The sequence below is a fragment of the Aptenodytes patagonicus genome, chromosome 6 (assembly GCF_965638725.1).
Source record: "Aptenodytes patagonicus chromosome 6, bAptPat1.pri.cur, whole genome shotgun sequence".
Lineage (NCBI taxonomy): Eukaryota > Metazoa > Chordata > Aves > Sphenisciformes > Spheniscidae > Aptenodytes > Aptenodytes patagonicus.
The window spans coordinates 45,376,963-45,403,005 of NC_134954.1; the positions used below are offsets into that span (position 1 = coordinate 45,376,963).

General features: G+C 40.1%; 1 protein-coding gene across 1 annotated transcript in view; it reads right to left on the minus strand.

Moving 5' to 3' along the window:
* Nucleotides 1–1,196: 1,196 nt before the first annotated feature.
* Nucleotides 1,197–26,043, minus strand: part of SUMO1 (small ubiquitin like modifier 1) — a 47,115-nt gene continuing 22,268 nt past the window's right edge. Inside the window, exons 5-6 of the transcript XR_012995659.1 lie at nt 2,966–3,113; nt 1,197–1,312 (exon numbers count right to left, since the gene is read on the minus strand). The gene's annotated coding sequence lies outside the window, so the exon portion shown is untranslated. The remainder of the gene's footprint in view (nt 1,313–2,965; nt 3,114–26,043) is intronic.

Genomic DNA, 26,043 nt, shown 5'->3' on the forward strand with positions numbered 1-26,043 from the left:
CCTCTCAGCTAATGTCGCTGTAGAGGCCTGACTCCACACACAGGGAAGTAGTGGGGTTGGAGTGAATGAATATTACCTTCCTTGGGGTCTGCTGAAGACAACTTAACCTTCATCTGCAAACAGGGACGTCCTCACGAAGGATTACTCTCCTAGAGCCTCTTCCAGTGGGTTTCAGAAGCAAAGAGCAACTGTACATCTCCAGTATTTGATATGAGGGCCATTATGCGCTACAAACCAGCAATGCAGTTAATCACAGGGCACTTTTCTGGATACAATGAAACATCCTTTAAAGCCTTTAAATTCCTTCAAAGCAAAGGAATTCAGAGTAAAAGCAGAGATGCTCTTCTCACCCTGAGCATGAAAAAGCATCTCAGCTCATTTCTGTTGCATAGATGAAGTCAGGCACATGACCGGGAAACACACTGGTAGCCTCGCCCAAACCAATTAGAATGCAGTCAGCCTTCCTCTAGGCTGCATAGGATGAGAACGTATGCTGTAATTGTATTTGGGGGAAAGAACTCTAGTTCAGATCGAAATATATACATTTTGTTGTGAAACGTTATGTTCCAAGTTAAAACTGTATTACAAAAAAGACCAAGCTTTATTAAGGTAGCCTAAAACCAGCAAGAAAAACCCAAGAAACCTCCCAGCAATATTTATTTAGCAGAACACCTGTGAAAAACATTTCTTTTAGGAAGAGACTATCTAAGGTTTCAAACAATTCTCTTCAGCAAACAGGGAAAACAATTCTAGCACAGTGTTAAAGGTGTCCCCTTCGGTAAGAAATGTCACATGCATGATGCTTTAAAAACACGTGAATGCAAACTGCATTAGCTATTTCTTCTACAAATACAGCTTCAAGAATAGTTATCTGCCAAAGTAATAGCTCTGCTACCATTTAAACCATTTTGAACCATTATTAAAGCTGAAGATGTCTGACCTTTGTTAAAATTATTAAGGTTGAACGTTATTTTGCAGACAGCATCAGTGCTGCAGGATGTTGATTGAGACTATCAAAAAAGACACAGATCTCTGTCAGATGTCTGGTCACGGAAGTTAAGATTTTCTACAACCACTGAAATATTTTTAAACCATAGCAATAAACTATACCAGGGTGTACCTTATTAAGCTACTGGGATGTAATCCCAAGTAGAAAACCTACTCTGGACTGCAAGCAAAACTTTCTCTGATCACTTGTTAAGACACATCTTTAATAATTACATTAAATTGTAACTTATGCATTTTCAAGTCTTACGTGCACATGAATAGTGACAGTGGGGCTAGGTAAAGCATCCTTCCAGGAGAAGCAATCCTGAAGAAAACATTAAGACAAAAGAGATAGGAAGGCAATATCAATGGATTTTCTCCAACTCTCCTTTACAAATGTCACTGGACTATGTTAATGGAAATTTCTCAAAGGCTTATAACTTGACTAAATTTGAGGGACTTTTCACAGGAACAGCATCATGAGGTAACTAAGAATAAAAAAATTGCCCCTTATTCATCAAAAAACGTCAGGTATCTACTCCAAAGCATGAACACATTTCAGCTTTGCAAGAAACTATTCAAAATTTTTCTCTGTTTACTGTCGGAGACAACAGAATCGGGTTTAGGTGTTGAAAAAATTACAAGCCACTAAAACCAAGGTTCTACAAGTTACATTTCAGATCTTTCCCCAAAACTACCAGAGGTAGTAAATAACAAAGATGGAAATCAGCATTCCCATAATAATTTAAAATCAAAAACTTTAAGGTGAATATTTAATGAGGTAAAATGTGATAATATACAAATAACTGACTGGAATACTCTAAGAGTTGTGTATAGCTCACATATTTTCTTCTTCGTTATCAGATTTTTCTAGAAAGCAGTCTTTGTTCCAAGAGAGAAAATTAACACTTGTTATACTATTTGTCTCTTAATTAAACCATATCTTAAAATCCAGTAATTAATGAAAAATAAGAATGGACAGTCTCCAGTGCATCTACCCTTGAACTCTACAATCAACAATTAACATTAATGAAATTTTTTCTTTCCACAAATGTTTGTTCCCAGGTTCCGAATTTAATATGCTGTTCAAATTGTCTCACTCCTTCAATCCTTTTAAGCACAATTATAAAAACCCCACAAATATTTTCACCAAAACCAGAAAAGTTAAACATTACAAGCTCAGGAATGGCTAAAATACATAAGGCAGCATTTAAATACTTATTTTCTCATTACGCAATTTATTCTTTGAATCTGAGTGACGATTATTTTTGGAAAGCAAGAAAAGGCCAAAAATGATTTTCCTTGCAGCAGTTATCACTAACTCAACACGCGTCTTTCATTCCAAGTTACCATAGGCACTGCAACCAAAGACCATAAAAAAATCTCCAAGCTCCACTTTGAAATTATTCACCAGAAGGTAAACTTCTCTAATCTTAACTCCCAGGGCAAAATCCTGGCCTCAGTGAACTTAATGGCAAAACTGCCACTAGTGCAGGAAGGCGAGGAGTTCTCTCGAGTAGCCCATGGGAGACCTTTTGAAGCCAGTTACCTCTGCACCAGCTCCTCTTTGAAATGCGCTTTTCTTAAGCAACATTTGCCCCAGCCAACACTCACATCTTTGTGAGACTGAAATAGTTTAGCTGTTACAGCTGTTTCTGATGAGTTAGTCCTCTTAACAATGCATGTGTTAACAATCCATTCACACATATTCCCTTCAGACTACACTGATGGCCATATTAGTGTCTAGCACCCAGACACCCCGGGATGACACTGCACACCTCAGTGATGCACACCTGTCATTCTTGCTTCATCTAAGCAGATTTTCCCTGCAAACAAGTGCCCACTCTTGTGCGGTCTGTCTCCTCTTTCACCTGTGCTTCAGAGGAGAGTCCAACCGAAGCAGGTTCTCTCACTGTCCATATACCATCATACTTTCCCTAGTTCCCTGAGGTGAGACATTCCTATCATCTCAGTTTACCTTCCTATATGTTTGTCTGCAGATCTCAGCCACATCGGACCATGGTCAGCTGTTCAGTACTGCATAGCAGGCAAGTCCTCAGCGGGGGGCTTTCCATACTCTATTCCTCAGCAAGAAGCACCTCAGTTCCTGCAGGATTCAAAGACACCTGCAAAAGCAAGAACGTTTCCATTAGTGAAAAGCTCCTTAAAAATGAAAGAGCCTTTCCTACAATGGTCCCAACATTGAAGGGTCTTCAATGCCACATCTTAGAAGTTAAGGAGAGTGGACAGATAGTACTTTCTGCCTTTAGATACTACATCCATTAACTTTTTAGGATGACACCCATCCCTGAAACAATGATTTCATGCTTGTAATGATGTTCTTATAGTTCAATAATTTTATAGAAGTGAAGGCAGAAAGGAATCTGATTTTTATGTCAAACTACATCAAAAACAGTGATGTTGACTATTAACGTTCATGTCAATATCTCAACTGAGGAAAAAAAAAATCCTAACACATTTGTCGAGGAGTAACAGACTTAAGTTAGAGTCAGCAGTTTAAAACAACCTTGCAGGTTAGTCACAGTCTGAGCAAAGATTTGCTTCCAAGTTGGAATAAGAAAGCCTTTCCAATTTTATTTACAGTTTTTAAGTATTCAGAAACAGACTCTACTGAGGAACAGTGGAGTTTTCTTTCCATTCTAGCCAAGAGATTCACAAGGGATTTATGAAGGCTTTTTTAAAAACAAGTAAGAGTCATCAGGTCGTAGATACCAAGTTGCCCCCTTATTGCAAAAATGTAAATGCTACTGGTCTACAAGAATATCAAGAATTTCCTCACTGTACCACATATAAGGCAAAGTCTTTATATTTATTGTTATAGGACAATCAGCTACAGGGCCCTCTAGTATTTTAGAGCAAAAGCACATGAAATTTTTAGCAACCGTTCTCTGGAGGGAAATTTCAAGGTGACTAGAACAGTCCTTTATATGGATAAAAATATGCTTATAATTAGAACAGACTTCTTATATGATCATTTTGCATTTCTCATTCATGTTAGCAGATTGCAGAAAAGGTATACATACTTGAAAAGACACAAAATTATAATTGATGTTATTTTAATACTCTATTATAAAGAAACAACCTACATCATCCTGTTTAGAACTAAAAAGCTACACTGCCTCCTTGAAAGTCTAAGCAGCTATGGGGAGCTATTCATTAGTAAGTAGGTAAAACCACACACAAAGTTCACAAGTTATTCCTGAGTTTCACAGCAGTACTTGAATATTATCACACAAGATGCAGCAAATGAGGTTATGCAAGAATTTGAGAAGTGAGGAGGTCTCAGATGAAAGGGGTGAGGGCAAGCCCTGGTCCGTGGAATGTCACATTAAAATTGGCCATCTAGAGTTTTGAGTAATTTCTACATGAGTTTGCGACTGTGACCTGCTCTTGGTGCAGGCAGTATTTTAACTATGCAGTCTACCTGTCTAAGTACACTCAGGCAGCCACTAACAGGGGTCAGCTGGAGACAGCTGCTTTCCCTCAGCTGATAACCAAATCTCCCAGTTCAGTCCTCCCAAGGAGAAACACAGGAGATGCGTCCTACCCCCCGCATTGCCTGCATACACAGCAGAGAGGGGGCAGACCCTCCACAGGGTTCTGATACGTGATTTTTATTTCACCAGATGAAGTTAGCCAGACCCTGGCCAGTCTCATCCTTGAGCCTACCACCACACAACTGCCACTGCCGCTGCTTCATTAAAGCAGTCTAAGATCTATGTGGACCCTATCCTGTCTTTGGGTATTATTTGCATATTAGTAGGTTTGTGTACCTGGGAACTGGCACTGCTTATGCTGTCCCCTTTCTAGAAGGGAGAAAACAGATGAAATTTCTGTTTCTGGGGCTGTCAGTCTAGCTTGCTTGCTTGTTCTGTTTGTGGTTTTGGGATTTTTTTGTTTTAAATAATAAAGCTATTAAAACTCACTCTATCAGCAGAGACATAGAGAAAACTATATAGAACCTGATCAAGATGTTCTCAATTTCATTGCAGGAGACTGAATTACCTTTTGAAACTGGAGCCAACCTTCACAGATATGCACATGAAACCTCTTTGACTGAAGAAATTAGTAATAAGGTACAAGCCATATCGTCTTATAAAATTCAGTATGAAGTAATACAAGAAACATTTATGGGAAAACATAAGCACATATTGCATTAAGTGGGTAGGTAATTAGCAGACCTGGAGAAGGGCTTACAGGCCCAAAAGCTTATCTATTCTCCCTCCTCCCGGTTATGTCAGTCAGTCTAATAAGAGAAACTGCTTCTCCCTACAAATTTTCCCTTGCAGAAACTTGGACCTATTTTTTTCTAGAATACTCCGGTCATTCCCCCCACATACAGCCCTTTGTGGTTTGTACAGATTTCCAGATTAAGCCCTACCCTGCCACATTCAGGAGAAAACAAAATTTTCAGTGAACTTGCAATAATAAGCAGTCCTGAAGACATGGGATGCAACGACCACTTAGTCTCATCTGAGGAAGCAGGTTTTTTTCTAATAAAACTTGTAGATCAGCATCTAGCCAGATTAAACAGAGGGAGAAATGAAGGATACTGGGCAGGAAAACAGAGGTTAATGTAGAGGTTTAAACAGGAATGCTTACACTGGAAGCTGTGCATGATCTTATACAAGGGCTAGAAGATGGAAACTAGTCTAATTTACTGCAGAGGATAAAAAAAAGGAACAGAGCATCAATAGTCTCTATTTAGACTACTTCCTTGCCTTGGGCTTGCTTTACACACTTGCAATTTAAAAAAAAAAAAAGCAGCTTTTGAAATCAAGCATATGAAATGCCTCAGTTTTGCTGCAAACCTTCTGATACATCAGCCATTATCATGTTAGCACAGGACAGAATTCTCCAGCTGTGAAGGGAATCTTTTTGCTCTCACTGTTTTGCTGTGTCCTTCCCTGGAGCCTCACTTGGTCTCTCAATTTACTAAATTAAAGGCTATTTAGTAACAGTGGGAAGATTATTCCTATCAGTCACTGTTCAGTCCAGGTACTCAATAAAGTGTTACTGGCAAGGCTGCAAAACCTGAGAGCACAAGCTGGGGTATCAGGCTCCAGTTGCCTCAACACATTTCTTGTATAAAGAGATGCAAACAAGAAAGCCTCCTATCCGAGTTGGCAATAAAACACCTTAAACTGGGGAGCAATGCTTGAAAAAAGTTTTATGAGAAGTATTTCATAAAAGTAGTTATTTCTCTCCCCACACAGCTCCACCCACTTCAATTATCACTACTCTGAACTGCAGAACTTTCTAACAAAGCAAATAATTGAGTGACAGCAGAAGGGTGGGGGGCTTATTTATTTATGCACCTATTTTTTATTACAGGAAGTTCCTGGAATGCAGGCCAGACAGTCATTTCAATCTAACAAAAAACTGGTGAGTAAATAGCTACTGGAAGATTTTTCAGGATTTATGAAAACAACTGTCCTCTACAAGAGTTAGGTTACAAAGAAGAGGAGACCATCCCCAGTGCAGCAGCAGGAAAACATGACTGGGGTCACTGTCATTCCAGCCTAATGCATAAGTCTGTTACTTTGCAATCACAAGTCAGTGACTGCAGTCATAACCACTGTCCTGGACCTGCATATTGCACAAAGCTGTCCATAAAATTACTTATGTGCATAAGTAGTCCCACATGGTTCAGTGGGTCTCATTACGTAAGTGTTACCAGAGGTCTTAGGTCAGGATGCTGCATTCCTTAAACCAGACAGATTCCCATTGAAGTGATTAGGAGCGCTTCATTTGCCAAATAGAAAGAATTCCACAGGTATTTGTTTGAAGTGTGATACAAATTTACTTTGGCTACATTTCCACCTTTCTTTAATGTTTGCAGGAAAAAGCTATTTGAGTGCACGAGTGTCACTGACCAAAGCAAATTTCAGATTCATATTCACAGGTATTTGCACCAGAAGTTTGTGTATGCAGCTACTACCACACACATTAGTTATCTGACCAAATCATAATGAAGCAACAACTCAATTTTCTGTCTCTCACACACACATTTACTGATTCCCAAAGGCATGTGAGATTTTTGTTAATTTTGATACATACGAAGAAATTATTGCCCTTTTGCAACTGAAAGGTGGGCTACATTCAGTGCCAGGTAAATCATTTGGTTTGAGCAGTGAGCAAGAGCTGCAACAGTGAAATGCAGTAAATTAAGCAGACATCTTGCTACATCAGCAACACAGGATTGAACCCTTAGTACTATTCACTACAAATGGATCTATTGGATTATGGGTCATTAGTTCAACCACTTTTACAAGTACAACCCAAATAGGAATGTTATTAAACATTCATCTTCAGAGGCAAATTTACTGGAGAAGATAAGGAAATTGTAGAGACTCTCCATTAGCACTGCCTATTTCAGCATGCATTCCTGTCATAAGCACCTTTCATTCATAAAAGTATCTCAGGAACACAAAGCATGCTACAGATGTCTGCCTTTACATGCTGATGACTGCACCCTGGCACCCTCCAGACGCTGACCGGTTATTTCCAATACACATTATTTGATAACCTCTTACTGCTTTTCTACTCCATGATGTCAAGACCACAGGGGCAAACTTTTTTGAAAAAAAAACACGAACTAAAAGCTGAATTTCCCAATATTCAGTCAGTCCTAAGGACGCTGAGACACCGAGCTTGCTCCTAACAGCAGGCAACCCTGCATTTTTTGAAAACCAGAACAATTATTTAGAAGTGTAATTTCTGTCTCCTAAGGGTTTATTTAACTCTTACCCAGACCTCCACGTCTGACCCCTGCCTCCTTCCGACCCTCCCAGTGGCTAGAGCAGGAAGGCACAAGGCAAAGGACAGGGCCTGCCCGAGAGCCCCGGGGATGACTTACAAAAAACCTAGACAAAGAAATTCTCCCAAATCTTTTGCAGGTCTTAATCGCAGGTCTTGAACAGGCTCCCCAACCAATCTAACACAATGGCACCAACAACAGCGGCAGAAAGAGATCTCCCTTAATAAGAATGGTTTGTCAGGGCAAGGACAGAGAAAGAACATTAGAAGAGAAACAGGAACAATTTACCACTTTGGCTGTAGAGAGGAATGGATCTTACTAACTGCAGCTGAAATTGTCACTGACTTACTAAGAAAGAGAGTAATTAAACACACAAAAGCAGTCTCTCTCCTTTTCCTCTGAGGTCATCTTGGGTTCTTAGAAATTTGTATCTTGGCCCATGTGCCATACAAAAGGGATTAATTAAGCAGAAGGTGAGTGCAGTTTTCACCACCCTGGTCTATTGTTTCAGCCTCTGCAGACACTAACTTTTGTCACTGCTACAGTTTACACTCCTCCATATTTGTGGTGTGTCCACAAGAAATCAAAACTATTTAAATTTTCATTTAAAGGTCAAATTCCAGAAGAAAATAATCACACGAGGAAGGATGGGTTAGGAGGCTTTTTGTTGCAGGTTCTGAGCAAGAAGCTTGCAGCCAAAGGCAGAGTGTAGTGAGCTACTTTTGCCTTACCCTTATTCTGATGGTGTCCTCCTTGCCTTGAAACAAGGCTTTATCCTGATTTTAAAAGCTGTATTAGTCCTTCTAGGTTTGAAGCTATGAAAGAAGGAAGAAGCTTACTATAATAGTCTCAAATTCTTTGCATTATTGATAGTCAAGAACTGGAAAGCTGGGCAATAAATAGAAATTGAGCCTCTTTAAAACAACAAATCTCATTCTACCGTAACTGATACATGAATTACAACATCAATAATTACTTTTGTTACAAAACAATTGTGACAACCAGGTCAAACTGAGCACCCATGACTATGCATCTAGTCTCTAGAGAGCCAAACTTAGTTCTGATTTTATGAATAAGGCAGGACCAAGAACCTGAAGAAGTCTTGTCTTCCAAGAGTGGGTCTCAGGCCTTTTCATATCCCTTTAAATGGGTCAAGACTCAAGCAAGCTAGATTGTTATTCCATTCCAAAAGTCTCGGACCTGTTTTTAAATAGTCACAGAAATACATAAACTGCACCTTAACCAGCCTTGTGATATGAGGGATAGCTAGCTGAGAAAGAGGACAAACCAAAACAAAACTCAAACCCCCAGAATCAGCTCTTGAAATTCCCAAAAAGGCAGCATATTTCACTGCTGAAAAGTGCATTTTTATGGAAGGGTGTTGGCTCCGTTATCAACTGCCATGCCCTTACTAGCTCTTAAAAGTAGAACAAATGTTAGGAAGGGTTTTATGACTGGACGGGGAAAGGCAGGAGATAGACTATTAAAAAAGGTATGGGAAGGAGTTAGCACAGAGCCAAAACAATCTTGCAGCTGCTTTACATTATCCCAGTGGGAAGTTGCCAGGCTGGCAGCAAAGTTAAGCTCTATACTCATGAAAGTGAAGCACCGATACCACCAGCTACAACTTGCATTAAACGAGCTTCCCACACCTCTGTGCCAATCCAGCTCAGTCCTGATCTGCAACAATTTTGCTGTTCCAGCCCTGGGCCTGTTTTACACAAAGGCTGACAGTCAATCTGAACAAACTGTACATCCAAACTGTGTAGTGATTTACAATTAAACTTCTTTCAAACCATCACAATAAATTGTGAGGATTGTTATAGGTAAGCAACAGCTAGCAGGATAGGTACTTCTCTGCAGTCTGCAAGCTGCTACCCATCCCATCGCAATCTGATCATAACACTTAAAATCTATAACCCAAACGAGCTCCTATGTTATTCATGCTAATTATTTTATAGTACCACAAATGTACACAGTACTTTTTAAAATACAAAATAGAGACATTATCTTTTCAAGTTGGGAGAGTTTACATTACCCCCAGATAACAACTTTGGAAAGGAAATTTATAGAAATAACTGTGGTAAGAAAAAACATCTTGGAAAAGTTTCATAAGGTAAAGCAGGATTCAGAAGCTGTACGATGGATAAATATCAGATGGACAGGCTATGCAGAGGGTAAGATATGGCAGAAAGCCTGAAACTTTTTTCATGTCCTTGTCAGCATGACAGAGGCTTAGCGTGCCAGCTGAATGCTTTCTTTCACCTGCAACTGTATCTCCATGGTCACCCACTAGACCTTTCAACGCCATCCAAAACCTACTGCTTCCAGAGACTGCCAGAATTTGTGGAGACATTCCCTGCTGATGTTAAAGTGGAGCCATAATGCAAACAGTAGTGTGGAACCACAGAAACACAAACAACCTACTTCTAGTTCTTTACTGTTTGATAGGGACACAGACTATGTTGTTGGTTTACAGTTGTACAGCTCCTCCAGGTTACACAAGCTCCCAGGGAGGAACAGATGTCAAAGTAATATGAATTTCTGTGCCATTTAATTCAAAGCACTTTATAATCATTAACAAAAACAAACCCTGAGCTATAAAAGCAAGTTATAGATAGGATCATCTCACTAGTGAAATGTAGCTGCCTCTGCCCTGCCAAATTGCAGCTAACAGTTCACAGCGACATTACACAACCATCCAAAGCCGGGAAAAAGACTGGCTATCAAGCCACATTCAGGAGTTAACTTTGAACATTTGCAGTTATGAGAACTATTTCTGAAAATATTTCAGATATTAAATATCTTTCATTGTAGGTCATGGCTCTGAAATTCCTCTGGTCATCTTCACAGAAAACTCTACAGTTTTTGGAGGCAGCTGTCCAGAAGAAAGGAGAGCCTCAGAACTTTAGAAATACAGAGCCAGTGTATTTGGTTTTTGCATGTACCATTTATGTGAGCATGTTGTCTAGTATGTTGTCATATAACTGTACGACAAACTTAACTTGCCAACTCAAGAAAAGGGAAGATTTCAGTTGTAAAAAACAAAACACCAAAACCAACACACACACCACAGATGATTGAATTTTTCAGTAACTAGTGGGCTGGATAACACATTTCCAAATAGCAGAGCAACTAGCATAAAACAGCTCTCATAACAAAAGAGATTATATTTAAGAAACCGGGCAAATCTTCTGTTCACTGCCCATGTCCTGACCAGCCAGTGGTGTTTGCAGCCAGGCAGAAATCAGTTCCTTCACAGACAGCTGCTCTTTATCAGCTTTATCTGAATGCTGAGATAAAGATATAGAATGATGATAGACAAACATATCAAAGTTCGGAAGAGGTAATACCCCAGTACTTCATTTCTAAACTAAAGTTTTGCTAGCTTGAGGCATGTTAGAAAGGCCAAATTATACTTTAGCTTTTGGTTTTTTGTTTAATATCAACAGTCTACCCTATGCTGAGAGGAACATAACTAAAGACCTCATGCAAGGGATCTTATAGTCCAAGGACACAAAAAAACTTGCATAAACAGAAGTCTACTCTCACAGATCTTATTGCAGAAGCAGTGTCTGAGATGACAGTCAGAAATCTTCAAAGACACAGTTTGATATAAATTTAGAGGAATGGGAAAGAAGACAGTAGACTCATAATGCAGACGCTTCCTGCATTATGTGTCCTCCCACAATCACATAACGCTATCATGCAGCTGCAGAGTTGCATCTGCCACCAGAACAATAATATTTAGCATTTTCAGAATGCAGAGAGCAATAAAAAGCCAGTTTATGTAGTCTAAACACATTGTTAATACTCCTATGGGGAAACAAAGTCCAAAGAAATTAATGCACCTTCTAAATTCCTTGCATTGACCCACAGGCCCCAGTTTAGTGCTGTTCTTGGTGTTTCTGATCTTTGAACAGTCTAGTAAATAGGCTAGAGTTAACACATCAGTGTTGGTGAGTGAGTTAATCAGTTCTTTGGTTATAGTTTCACACTGCCTCCAAACTCAAGTAGGCATTGCATCACACTGGCTTACATTATACTTTAAAGAGCTGTGGAAAAAATATTTAAAAACAGGGCTTTGCTTTGATTAGATTATTCCAGAACAGAGTTCCATGGGAGCGGATCCATTTTCTAAATATAGAAGACATGGAGTCCCATATACTTCGCTGTAGTTTTCTGTAATATGTTGAATCTGCTGCCCTTTAAGGGGCAACTGCAAATACATTTCTTTATTAAATGTACTGACTATGGTGCTCTGGATTACACCTTCCTGACTTGATCAGTTACAGCTCCATCCTCTCTTCCAACAGAAAATCCCCACAAAGATACAGAATTACATAGGCAAATGATTTAAAGAATGCTCTTAAGAACCACTAGGGAACATTTATTTGCAGACAAAGAAGGTTCCCAGTTGTTTCGCTTATATCTTCGTCTTTCCCTGAACAACTTTAGCATTAGCAATAGACACTAGTCTCTTTTCTTTTGCTAGGTTCCATATGGCTGCACAGATTCCTTCTCAAAAGTATCCAGCCACAATACAGTAGCGCTGGGGAAAGAATTTGTTAGAAAAATGCCATCTGTATTTGCAAAGCTCCATAAACGAAGATATCACCAATCTGATACACTGTAGGTCAACTCTTCCTTTCTTTAGTGTTCACTTTTCAGCAACTGAAATCACAAGGTATGAAGTCAATAGATATTTAAGCTATTTAAATAGCACCAAGGATAAAGGTCATGCCTCTGATGTGATTTATCTTCACAGGAACCCACCCAAATCTTGGAAACCACTGCCTTGGAGATAGGAGATTCTGGGGGTTGTATAGATAAGAGGCTGGTATATTCAAACTAGAGATAGCTTTTTCCAGAGTGTATTTAAATAGCTTAGAGCAAGGCCTTAGGTAAAAACAAACAAACAAAAAAAACCCCACCAATGTGATATACTCAGGAAAATGCCCATGAAGTTGTGGAGAGTTGCTCTCTCCTGCACTGGCCAAGAGGCTGGTGTTTTCCCAAGCCTGTCACAGTAAAGGAAATCAGCAGTGAGGTCTTCCAGTCACTGCTGTCTCATGGCCTAGCACTGTTTTTGGTCATGCTCCTCGCTTTACTTCTAAGGTAAGAATAATTCTTCTGTATTAGGCCCTAGTAGTTTGTCCCTGGCCTAAAAAGGAGGGAGACGACTTACCCCTTTGCAAACCTCAAGTGCAGTTCAGTGAGCCAGGCTAAACAGCTGACCATGCCAAAACAGGTATTCCACCCTGCCATCTTCCCCCAACCTACCACACACTCCCCCTGCTTCCCTTATGCCAGATGGGGCACTTGCCAACTTCTCCACGAGTCCATCAGCTTGGTGACCCAGCTGCAAACCAGCCCAGCAACAAAAAAATCATCTTCTGACAAAGTAGCAAGCTGGATCACTTAGTCAAAGGTCAGTCAAACATGAGAACTGATGCCAATGAGAAAAGGGAGAAGGGAAAGCCCGCGGCTACCCCTGAATGTCTCAGGAAACCAGTTCCTAAAGTGGTAGCAGAAATAGGCAACTCCAGCACCACCACTACACAGCCACATGCAAACATGTCAGCAAACAACTTGGTAAATAATAAAAAGAGTCATGAAATAAGACAAACCTAGAGAGGAATGGCAGTATCTCCCTGACTTTCTGTGCACATTACTACACACATGTGAAAAACAACTGTTCACATGACTTTAAAAAGCTTTGACTAGTCCTGTGAATTCTGCTACAAAAAGTCTCATTTTTGTCTCAAATTTACTCTCTGAAACAGAACTCCAGCTTGTGTAACAGAAACAGCAATAGCACAATTAAAAAATTCCACCTAAGGCCAGCTCTGTTCAGCAACAAGAGAAGAGGAAAAGAGCTAATTAAAACCATGTTCTCTAAAATCAGAAGTGGTTAGTTGCACATACCAGATAGAACATAGTATCTGTCACAGGCAACTGACCTCAGAACAGAGGAGGGAGCAGGGGAGGTGAATGTAGTTACAACAAAACACACAGTCTGAAGGAAAAAGTGATTTAAGCGCTACTACAATCACCGGTATTTGTGCTTGGGTGAAAAGAACAGCAGATGTAGAGCTAAAGTAGATACTAAGGGCACGTTCATGCAATCCTGGCACAGATAAAACTGATGATATAATTGGGAGTTTTGCCTATTTTCTTTGAGATTAGTGTCTCAGTTCTCTTAACCAGTCAGTCCAGATAGGAAGGGTTTCAGGTTGATTAACTACAGGCTTAAACTTGCAAAGGGGCATTTTGCATCTCAGAGACCACCTCACACCTTGCAGGAAGGAGCTGGAGGTATCTTTTGAGAACAAACATGGGGACCATTACTGTTCCATTTTGAAATTTTCCCCACATTGCCTAAATCTCTGTAGACTGCAGCAACTATCATTTTTGCTTCTACGGCAGTCAGAAAGCTCTTGAATTGTTAACATGGGAATCTCAGCATTGCTATTACTCCCAGACATTTCTTTCTTCACTTTCCAATGTTTTCTCTGTGCTATCTGTCATTACCTTGTTTTCTCATTTTCCTTTTCATTAAAGATTATTATTCAAGGGAGGAAATGTAGCACAGTCTGAGAATTCATTCAGCATGAATGAAGAGAGACATATGGTCTAGTGACTTAAGCGGAGGATCAGGAGCCAGGCTGCTTGTAAGACCTAGCCTGAGAGTCTCCCTCTTGGTCTTTGTGCAAGTCATTTAAGGTCAAATACTTTTCCCTTCCCACAGCCAAAAGTTCAGTAGGGGATCAATTCCTTTGGACAGAAGAAAGGGTTACCCCACTAACATTGATGCTCCAACTTGTATTGTAGCTACACTGTCCTTGTGTGAAGGGAAGACACTTCCTTTAGGCTTATCCTCACCACAGTTACAACGCAGGAGATCATGAGCTCAAATACTTTGTGATCACATCAATGCATAGCGTGGCTTTACAAACACCACAGGCAGGGACAAACTGTATACACTACATCAGCCGGTCAAGGCAAATTTGACTTGGATGAGAGCCTTCTCCCAGCATGACTGAAATAAAGAACATGTTTTTTTCTGATCTGCTCTAGCTGCAACCTTGTGTGTTTGCAAACGTCACACAAACCAACCCCCAGTTCACCACAGTCACCCCAGGAAGACAACTTACTGTGGTTGATATCCAGTCACCTTTCATCTCCTTCAGTCTCATGGCATTGGGATTAAGGAGGAATTCCCACAGAATGGGGCTCTGTAATGGACAGTGTGTATGGACTCCAGGTGCAGTCCCCCATGAGCATCCCAGCCCTCCCATCAGGTTGCTAAATATTCTCTGCACACACATACGACAGACAGAGCAGCAAGGCTTCTTTCAGCCTGCTTTAGTTCTCCAACTGGATAGAATAATTCTCACTTGCTTAACAATAGAGTTGGGAAAAATACAATAATTCACTTTAACACATTAACATGTTGGTGTTTCTTTTTCTTTTTACCACACAGAAGAGCAGAACCAGACAAAGTAGATCCTTCTCAGGAAATGAGCTAGTTAAAAGTAAGTTATGTGAAATTTAGTCTAATTCCTGTGGCACCATTTGTTGGATGCATGGTCCTATAGCTAATTTCTCCCTCATTTTTCCTCTAGGAAACAGGAGCACTGTTGCTGAATTCAGAGCCACAAAGTCAGGATTGTCTCTCTGGAAGCTTCAGATTAATGCAGCATAAACAGACTAAGTCAGACTTTGGTTCTCTGCTGCATTCCTATGACATACCAGAACAACCTGTGCTGGTTTTGGCTGGGGTAGAGTTAATTTTCTTCATAGCAGCTGGTATGGGGCTATGTTTTGGATTTGTGCTGGAAACAATGTTGATAATACAGGGATGTTTTCCTTACTGCTGAGCAGCGCCTACACAGAGTCAAGGCCTTTTCTGCTTCTCACCCCACCCCACCAGCAAGTAGGCTGGGGGTGCACAAGAAGCTGGGAGGGGACACAGCCGGGACAGCTGACCCCAACTGACCAAAGGGATATTCCACACCATATGACATAATGCTCAGCATATAAAGCTGGGGGAAGAAGAAGGAAGGGGGGGACGTTCGGAGTGATGGCGTTTTGTCTTCCCAAGTAACCATTACGCATGATGGAGCCCTGCTTTCCTGGAGATGGCTGAACACCTGCCTGCCAATGGGAAGTAATGAATGAATTCCTTGGTTTGCTTTGCTTGTGTGCGTGGCTTTTGCTTTACCTATTAAACTGTCTTTATCTCAATCCATGAGTTTTCTTACTTTTACCCTTCCAATTCTCTCCCCAGTCCCACCAGGGGAGAATGAGAGAACGGCTGTGTGGTGCTTAGTTGCTGGCTGGGGTTAAACCACGACAATACCTGAAGCAGAACAGCAAGGTGACATCAATTCTTGAAAGGTACAAGATTCACAATCAGTTCCTATCGTTTATATGTAAGCTGGTACATTTTCAGAGCAATAAGGGTGAAGGAATTTTCTTAGTACAGTGAATAGATCAAGTATGCATTAGGCTGAATTAGCAAAACTTTTGTTCCTTGTTCCCTTCCCCCCCCCCCCCCCCCCCCCCCCCCCGAAACAGATATTAGCTTGAGAGTCATTGCTGCACTTTTCTTTCCAGGTTAAGAGAAAAAACAAACAACAACCCATCTTTCAAGGCTTCTCCAACAGTCATGTTTCTTTGTCCAAATTTTCATGACAAGAATTCTGAGCAAACTGAGGGTTGTCCAGGTACCTTAGACCTTCAGTTCAGTTTCAAAACATGGCAAACATCAGCACTGCCGCAAAAAACCCAAATAAAACCACAGAGCAATACCTACATGCCCTCCCTTATTCCTTCATGTTCTCACTCTGATGCTACATCACCTCTTCCATATATGCCAGCAAAAGCATTTGTTTGAATGGATTTGAGCTTAAAACTAACCAAGTAAAAAAAGGGAAGGTTAGTAAACCTCAATCCAATTCACTAAAAAGCCATACAAACCTTTTGGCCAGGCTCAAGTACATAATATTTTAGTGTCAGCTGTAAAATATTAATGAAAATAACTCTCAAGGCGGAGTTATACTGAAACTCCCTGATCTAAACCCCTACATACCCAAAGCTGTATTGAGAACTGAAATACAGGGACTTTTGAAAACATACTATTTTCCTCCCTTCTAAAAAAGTAAGTAGAATCATACTTGTCATCTTCATGGACAAAGGCAGAATCCTACTAAACATCACCCTTGGCACTAGTTGAGAGGAAGAAATTTGGGTACACGTTTAGAGGGCATTGGCTATTTGGCATTCACTCACCACACAGGCATTAAGCAGAATGTGATTTACTTTACTTCCAAAGCTGAATGAACTGCCACAGAGAAAGGCACCATTACTGTGCGCTAAAAATATCCAAACACAGGGGGAGCACAGAGGAGTTGGTGCACTGTAAATTCATATTCCAACATATTGCACACTAACTTTCCTGTACAGACAAGCCCTTAGACTAATAGGCACCTGGGAGTCTTCAAGTCTGAGTGCCCAATAAATAAAAAGGCTATTTTATTTTTTTTATTGGTGCTCTGGAAGCAAGCTCTGATGTCCCTACTCAGACAAAGCTTCCATTGAAATCAAGTCTTGGTCTATTATTAAATACCATTTCTTTTACAGCTGCAAGCTTTCCAGGTTAGAGGATAGGGATTTCATATCAAGCCAAATCACTAATCTCAGTCCAAAGGGGATTGTGCAGGCATTTATTTTGATTTTATATAGGTACCTAGATACTGCTTGATTCAATAGACTTGCATTGATGCCTAGTGAAGTAACACCCCCATTCCCAACTCAGATAAACTCAAAACAAAAATCAAAATTCAAACTTAATCTCATTTTAAAAACTGTTCCAGACTCAGATTTGTTTGGGACAAAGTTGAGGACCACTAAGAAGTTTGAAAATCATTAACAGCTTTCAGTTCTAGTTTCCCAAGCTTTAAAAGCATAATGGTCCCTCAGAACAGAAAGTGCTGTATGTTTGAAGGCTCCACTGCACTGAGTTCATATAGCTCTGATGCTCAAGTTACTTTGAGCTGCTCCCCCAACCACTGCAGCGATTTCCCATACTGACAGATGAGGCTTGAGTCCACTGAACTCAGTGAAACACCACTAGAGATGAAGTTAACTCACTGCGAAGAGTTCACAACCCAATTTATTAATTCCCCAATCACAGTGAGCAGTCCTGTTTCAGGTAACCTAGCTACTCATAGCCAGGCACTACTAGCAATTATTTGCAATTCTATGGAGCTGCAAGGAAGTGACTGCAGAGGTGAACCCTAGGCTAGCAAAGCAGACCTGGCCAGCATTTGCTTGTTAGTTCCACCTGCAAGAAGCTGCTCAGATCCTGACACAAGAACCCCTTTCCCCCCCGTGAGGTACCTAGCCAGCACATGAAGGAAACAATCACTTACATCCATGCTATTTTAACTTCCTTCCTGCTACACTTTCTGCTTTTTTTAGAATGATGGGTCAATGACAAGCATTTTCCTTCTAGGCAGTTCACTCACTCACAGTGGTGTTCATGGGAAGTTGGACAGCTTTATCTTCTTTCTGAGCTACTTACACCTGTGACTCCATTACTTTGACGTCAACTTGGATTTGGCTGGAATGAAGTGCAGACATCAGTGACTCCGGCTTAGTGCGTCACCTGCATTTGTTATCTTGCAGAAGACAATTTAATCAATTATACTTTTTTGTCTAGGCACAAGAACAAGACAAAAATGCTGATCAGCATTTCACAGGGTTGTTTCTTCGCTGCTAGCACGCCATTTAACATCTGATAGACCATAAGAAAAGGTCTTCCCAGGGGCTTAGAGTGTTTGGGTTGTTCTTTTTATAGTGTAGAAGGTCATTAATGAGCAAGCGAAAGCAGCATGGAAATAGCTAGACAAGTCTTGTTGAGTTAATAAGAAACTGTCATTCTGCTTCAGTACTTTCTCATTAAGCCTAGCAATGTTCATGTCTAAGGAGACTGATGGTACAAATCTATTTTAATGCTCAATTTAGTTTCCCAAGACTTGAGTCAGAGCAAGTTTACCCCTCCCTTTTTTTTTCCATGACGTTTTCAGTTCAGCAATTTCTGAGGAAAAACACTACATTAATTTTTTTTACAGTTGCAGCTCAAAAGCTGAAATTCATATTTTTTTTTTAAAAGAACTAGATGTACCTTGACTTTTCTGAACAGAAGACCAGTCACCCCAAATCAAACTTTGTCCTCCTGCTCTTATAAAAGAGTCTACAAAGCTAGTTACCATATTGTCATATTTTGCATGTTTTCCTGGACTAGAGCCTTACAACAGCTTTGTTGTTGGGCTTAAGTGTCACACAGAAAATAATTCGCCATTGCTTAAATAGGAGCAAGGCACAGACACCACTTTTAACTGAGTCTTAAGTATCAAGGGTCTGTCATGCAACATTAACAATGAATCCAGAAAGCCACTTCTTGCCAAGATCTACATTACAAGAAAAGCTTTATTAACTCTTTAGCTACTCTCCTATGCCCCACCTAATTTTAGTGCTTCTGACTAGAATCTTAACCGAGTTCACCTGCCTTTGTTCCTGCCAGGTACCCTTCTGCAGAGGATCAGTTACCTGTTTTTCAGAACTTTTGTTGCCAGATCCAAGCACTCTTAAGCAGCTTTTACTGCTGTGCTTACTATTGCAACTAACTGACTTTGCAGAAGCTCAGCATCACATGGATCAGAAGGAAATGCAGCTCAGATGCTTAAACTTACACAACAGTGACCTTCACATCACACTGCCCATCAGCCTTGTCACACAATTCATTTAACTGATGATATGGGGTAAAACATAACATCCTTGCTGGCCAGCTGCTGATGCTTGGTCACTGCAGGGTCAGTCTCTACGTACCATCACCCCGGCTCATGCACAGAAAGCCACGTTGGCACTAATGCAGCATTCGGTAACTTAGGCCTAGCTTCAGGCATATGGGAGTCCAAGAGCAGAGGGAAGGAACAGATTAGAGCAAAGTTCAACAAAGGAAACTGATGGAAAAGAACCACATGTTCCCTTTTGTACTTTACATGTACAAAATCTTCATGTGTGTATCAGGCCAGAACTGCTATCACTGAGCAATATCAGTTCTCTCCTGCTGTTTTTAACACTGAAGAAAACAGTGCAGTGCATTAGTGAGGGAGTTTCATTCTCTTATCTGTTATTCTCCAGCATTTGTTAGCTAAACCTCTTAACTCTCCCAGCTACCCATTGCTCACATGAGGGAAGTTCCTAAAGCACACCTTTTCACACAGCATGGGTTTCATCTCATAGTTGATTTCTCTTTTCTGAACTCCACACATATGGGATTTCTTGTTAGTAAGCGCATAACGACTTGTACATCCCAGCTCTGAAAACTCCCTCTAGAGCTGTTTCCACAGAATTCATTTTTATGTTAGTTTCTCTTCCTTTTCTTCTCCTTACAACAGCCTTCCAAAAAGTCCCTAGATCTTTCAAGGCAAAGTACTACTTCCTGCAGCGCAGATACTGTGGTAAGGAGCTGAAGTTGCTGAAGGTTTGAAATCTGAAATCATTAAGGTCATACAAAGGTGAAAAGCATTTAAAGGACTGAAAAAGAGGTGAGAAAGATAAGATGCATCCCAACATACCAAAATACTGCAGGATTCCAATAATGTAAATAAATTGTTTTCATTATAGGCCATACTGGTTTTGTCGGATGCTTCAGAAACCCACTGATCTGAGATAACTTGAGAGAAGTCTTCCATTATTGTAATTCCATGAGTGCTTCTCACTATCATTCACTGTTGCAGAAACAGCGCAAGACAACTGCAGAGTCTTTTTCCCTTCCAACCACGCTTTTCCCAGCTAAGGACAGATAACTTTCTCAGTACTAGCACTCTTGACATTAGTGCAGCTGCCAGGGAAGAGAAAAATGAAGACTTTTGTTAAATCTGTAGTATATACCCCCCACTACCTTAAAGCAAATTTAGGGCTGGTGTTGGAATCATGCCTAGCATTACCACAATCTACTCTGCACCATGTGAAGACACAGTGGACAATAGCATGACACCACAGAAGCAGCAGCATGGGCTGGTGGAACTGACAGTACATACTAGTAAATGATTGCTTTATGGTCAAAAAAAGACTTTTTTAAACTGCATGTTTCTGGTGAGGGAGAAGGGGGCAGCAAGGCAGCAGAAATAACATAGCCACTACGACCAGTAAGAGCTAAACATCCAGAGCAGCAAGCACGCATGCTTTGATTGCGTTTCTGATTCTTTCTGCAGCTGGTCAGCTCTGACAAAGTCATTTAAACTTACTACCATATGAAATAATAAGAAATAGGCCTGCAAAAATAGTAGTGAGAATTCACACAAGGCTTAAGAGCTTCTGAAGGATCAAACAGAAATGCAAAAAAAAAAAAAAAGAACATAGTCTCAGGAAGTTTCCTTTTTTGTGTTTTGGTTGTCATTGGAAAAAAGATTCATATTTAGAGACCTCTCCATTTTAATATTTTTATTATATAGCCTGCATCATGTAAGTTTGGCTTTTCTTAGCATATACTGCTGATTCTGGATACCTGAAGTAGATCTCCTGAAGTCTGTATTTCCTATTTAAAGAAGGAACTCTGTTTGGCAAAAGGTAGTTTCCTTGCTCTTCCATCTGCACTTCAACTTTTAGTGACAATTGCAAGATATGTCAGCAGAACTGTTTTTCATGCTGCCATCACTGCTTCCTTCTTGCTGTCTCATCAGGGCTGGCCTTAGGTTGTACAGGGCTCTACATGCCAGTATCACATACAAGCTGATATCTGACTCCTTCCTCAATTATGATTAAGTCAATATAATCAGCCAGCATGGGGGAACTATGCAGGCGTTGCCTCCTTTCTGGAGACAGAAAGATACTAGAGTTTTTCTCCCCCAGGCAAGAAATGAGAATTGTGAGATGTGATTTGTGATGAAATTCAGAACCATGCAAAACTTGCCTGGTTTCAGATTTCATTACCCCCACATTAGAAAGGTTTGGCAAGGTAAGAGATCCTCCGCCAATTAAGGACACATAACATCGAGAATTCAGGAAGTTTCCAGCATGCAGCAAGGTGAGAAGTTGCAGTTTCAGTCAAGTCTTCTGTTGAGATTTGTTCAAACTCTGAAGTCCTACAGGGTTTTGCTCATGGGCCAAGAAGCTGCCAAGCAACTACACATGCCCCAACAAAAGTAAATAGACCCATTTCAGCTTTGCAGATGGTCATGGGTAACAGAACAGCTGGGAATGCTGTGTTCCTTCTTGGGCTTGCAATATCAGTCTTACAGTCAAAATAAGACCGGTGCACATTCTCAGAAGGAAGCTCAGAACAGGATGATAGCAACTCCCCCACACTAAAGATGCACCATTTTCAACAGTGCTGACAATGTTTTAAGTCTCAACAACAACTGACGACTTCAGGAAGAATGGTTCATGCTGTTATATTGAATTCGATCCCCGCCACATTTGACATAAGTTCCAAGACTCATAACTATATATTTAGTTGGAATTCACATCTCCTTCAGCCGTTTCCTGACCAACATCGCATGGCACGTGAGATTGCCCCCACACTATAAGCTCTTTTGAGACAAGCTCTGCACATATCCTAAGTAAGTCATTAAAGGCTATACATTACAGGAAGCATAAAAAAGCAGAAGCATGGATTTAAGCCTTTAACTGTTAGGTGATCCTTCTGCAACTTCGTCCAGATACTGGGGAGGGGGGGGGTTAGGAGGGGAAGATCTTTCTCTACAAGAGTTATTTTATCTTCTTAAAAATTTATGTGAGCTTTTACAGTAACACACTTCAGTGTTGTGCCCTGACAACAAATTGTACCATCTATATGGCTTTTCACACATCCTTGAAACAATGGCTCTCTCTACCGGTGCCTTAACATCCTACACCACAGGCCAGCTCTGCAGAGAAAAGCACTGAATAGCCACAGCAGAATGGCTTACTTTTTTCAGGGAAAATCCTGCTCCTTCCTCTCCAGGCCTGAGGTTCATTCTTTTAGTAGGTGTTTCCCAAGTACTGTCCTTAAATATACATTTGAAAGACAATCTTCTACTGCTAAAGAATTGCTTACTTCTACAGTTTAATCTCTTGCACTTTCAGCTGATGCTAGCAAGAAAACTGTCTCCTGGGACTTTGTCAGGAAGAGATACACATTGCTGTTTACAGATCCCCTTACCTTTTTTTTTTTTAATTAATTTACCCAACAGTTGAGGTCTGATAATTGACAGCACCACAGTGTTGATCTAGCAGCTTCAGTCTGGCTTATAGGTCACCTGCAAACTTTTATTTTAATTTAAAAAACAATCCCTTTACTACTGCTGCCTGATATAAGGTTTCAGAAGACCTTTTACCTATCTTATCATTTGAAGGCTCAATAGTGGTTCAAAGATTTGGAAGTACATCTGAACCTCAAACCTTCAATTCTAAAATACTACCTAAAAGCACCCAAAAAGGGGGGGAATCCCCCCTAAGCTGTACTATTGTCACTTCTGCCTCTAGAAAGTCTTTAACCTTAAACCTAAGTTTGGAGAGTTATTTTTGCTTTGTCCCTCAGTTCCCAACTAATTTGAGCATGTAACCGCTGGTTCTTATTTAAGCCTTATTAAGACATATTAAATCATTCTTTTTACCATCCTATACACTGAAAAAGAATACATTTGATAGGACTATCAGAAATCCGTAACTCAAGCCAGAAGAGACTGCAACATCAAGTTCCAAATTTCTCTTGGGGTGAGGGAGTTAAACAATCACTAATTATTTTTTTTCCCCAATGTCAAATTTAGAACTAAAGCTATTCTCTCATCCTATGGTTTGGCTACTTATTTATTGAGACCAATGGCACCGAACCACAGCTGCAGCACAGATGTTCAGTGAGGAAAACTATTCTGCACAAATCTGAGCCTGGCCTAACCTGACCAAGAGTTGATCTTTGCTTTTACAGATCCAGACAAGCAAATGGACAGAAAACCTGAATGCAGTATTACACAAATGGAAACCTGCTTTGACCATAGAACAAACTTTACTAAAGAGATGTAAGTTTGCACAGAAACAGCAGGTTTTTAAATTTTAACTTTAATTTCTGAAAACAAGACTCAGACTAGATTTCCACTTCCTTTGTTTCTATTTTAGTCAGGCATCTTAATTACATTATTGTCTATCACATTGTCTAACACAGTGAAGCATCAGAGTGGAATTTCTCAGCAATCGTACCCCAACAATAGATGACTCTAAGGACCATATTCATAGCAAGAAAGGACAGTCATTGCCTCCTATTTATACAGTCAGAGACAGATCCCCTGTCAGAGTCCTCAGATTAAAACGTTTGACTGCTACAGCATCTAAGCGCTTTTAGGGCACTTTGATGAGACCTCTTAAAACTAGGACTGAGAAAAAAATAAAAGGCTACATGAAGTTTACTGCTCAGGTGTAAATCAATTGATTCAAGTAAAACACACAACCATACACTCCAGTCTAGACAGACTCTAGAGGAAAACTAACAAGTTATACAGAAAATGTATACCAGAAACAAGCTGCATGGTGACATCACAGAAAACTTAATCAGATAGTTAAGTTCCATAGGCTTTTTGCTACTTGGATGAAGCAAGACAACTATAAATTAGTTTTAAACAGCCAGTTAAGCCAGGTTTATGACTTCTGCACTGTGATAGGATGCTAAGTACTAGGGACTCTGGAAACACGAGAAGACATACTTCACACAGATTGTTCTCTACAACTCTTTCTATAGGCTTGGACAAGTCTCTCAGCATTTATTTACAGTAGGTGCCCAAGGAGAGGGTCTTCAGTGGAATTTATACTAAATGACCTCAAAGCAGAATCAGTTTTTAAACCAAAATGAAAATAAAACTAAATATCCAACTAGGATTAAGAAATATTTTTTTCCTTCTCTCTCACCCTAGCAAGTAAAATAAGATGTTTTATGCAGAACTTGTGTTAAGCCGAATGTAATAGTTATTACATTCCATGCTCAGAATGAACTTTTTTTTTTTTCCACTACTCTGATACTGTGGCAAGGAGAGCAATGCACCATGAGTGCTAACTCTTTTATACAGAATCCTTACATTCAGGTCACACTTCTCAGAATCAACTGCCTGCTCTAGACCAATTTACCCTAAGACAAGAAGCAAAGTAAGCCTCTCATTTTTCTTTTAATTATGCTATTGATTTACAAATGCACCTCTTAAAGCCCTATTCAGGAAATACATTCCAAACAGGACTTCACAGAACATTCATTCAGAACTCATTAATTAAAATGTGAAATGTCATTATTTGTAGCTTGATCTGAGCACTTACTGCTGCTACTAAAGTCACTGGAAGCTATAGATTCACATCACTCCTAAAATAAAAGTTAGACCACGAGTTTCTGAAATACTTCAAGATCTTTGGATGATGTTACAGAAATGAAACTGTAATTATTAAAATATTCACCATTATTAAATATGCAAGGCACCTGCAAATGAGTCTTTGGATCTTCATTGCAGCATAAGAGAATGGGACTCGTGTTCCTCAGTAATGAGGAGACAAGTGATCTCGAAGGAGAGTAGCAGTTACCTGCTAGGGCCATTACAATTACATGAGTTGTTCATTAAACCAAACCTCAAGATTTTTCTACACCTTCCCATGCCGTTTTTTTTTTTTTAAACTGGAATCAAGTCTAAATTTTGATGGTTAATTTTATTGTTGCTCTCCCATCTCCCAATTTTTTAAAGACAGGATGTAGAGCCTGAATCTGAATCAAGAGTTTTGAGATCTCCCAGTCATCAGGAAATGCAGAAGGAGTAAAAACAAGTAACTCTGAAAAGCAGTATGCAAGAGAAGAGACTTCCGAAGAGACTTCCCAATGAACAGAGAGCAGGAAAAAAACCAGCTGGCAGCAGCCTTGATAGTGTAAGTCCTATGGCAGCAAAACTTCCTGCCCCTTCTCCTGGAATGTCTTTGACTATATAGGTTAGAGACTGGTTTCAATCATGGTTCAGACACCGAATGCAACGCAGTAAGTGCTGTCTGGCTTATGGTACAGATTCTGTCTGCTTTGTACCATCAGGACAAAGTTAAGGTGGCAAAACAATCATTAATTTATAGATGAAATTGTATACAGCCAACTGCTAAGTGACATATGTACATATAAGTACAGACACTACTGATAAATGGTAGAACACCATTCTTCCTTAAAACCCCTCCATAGGCCAACAGCACTGAAAAAATATAGCTGGAGT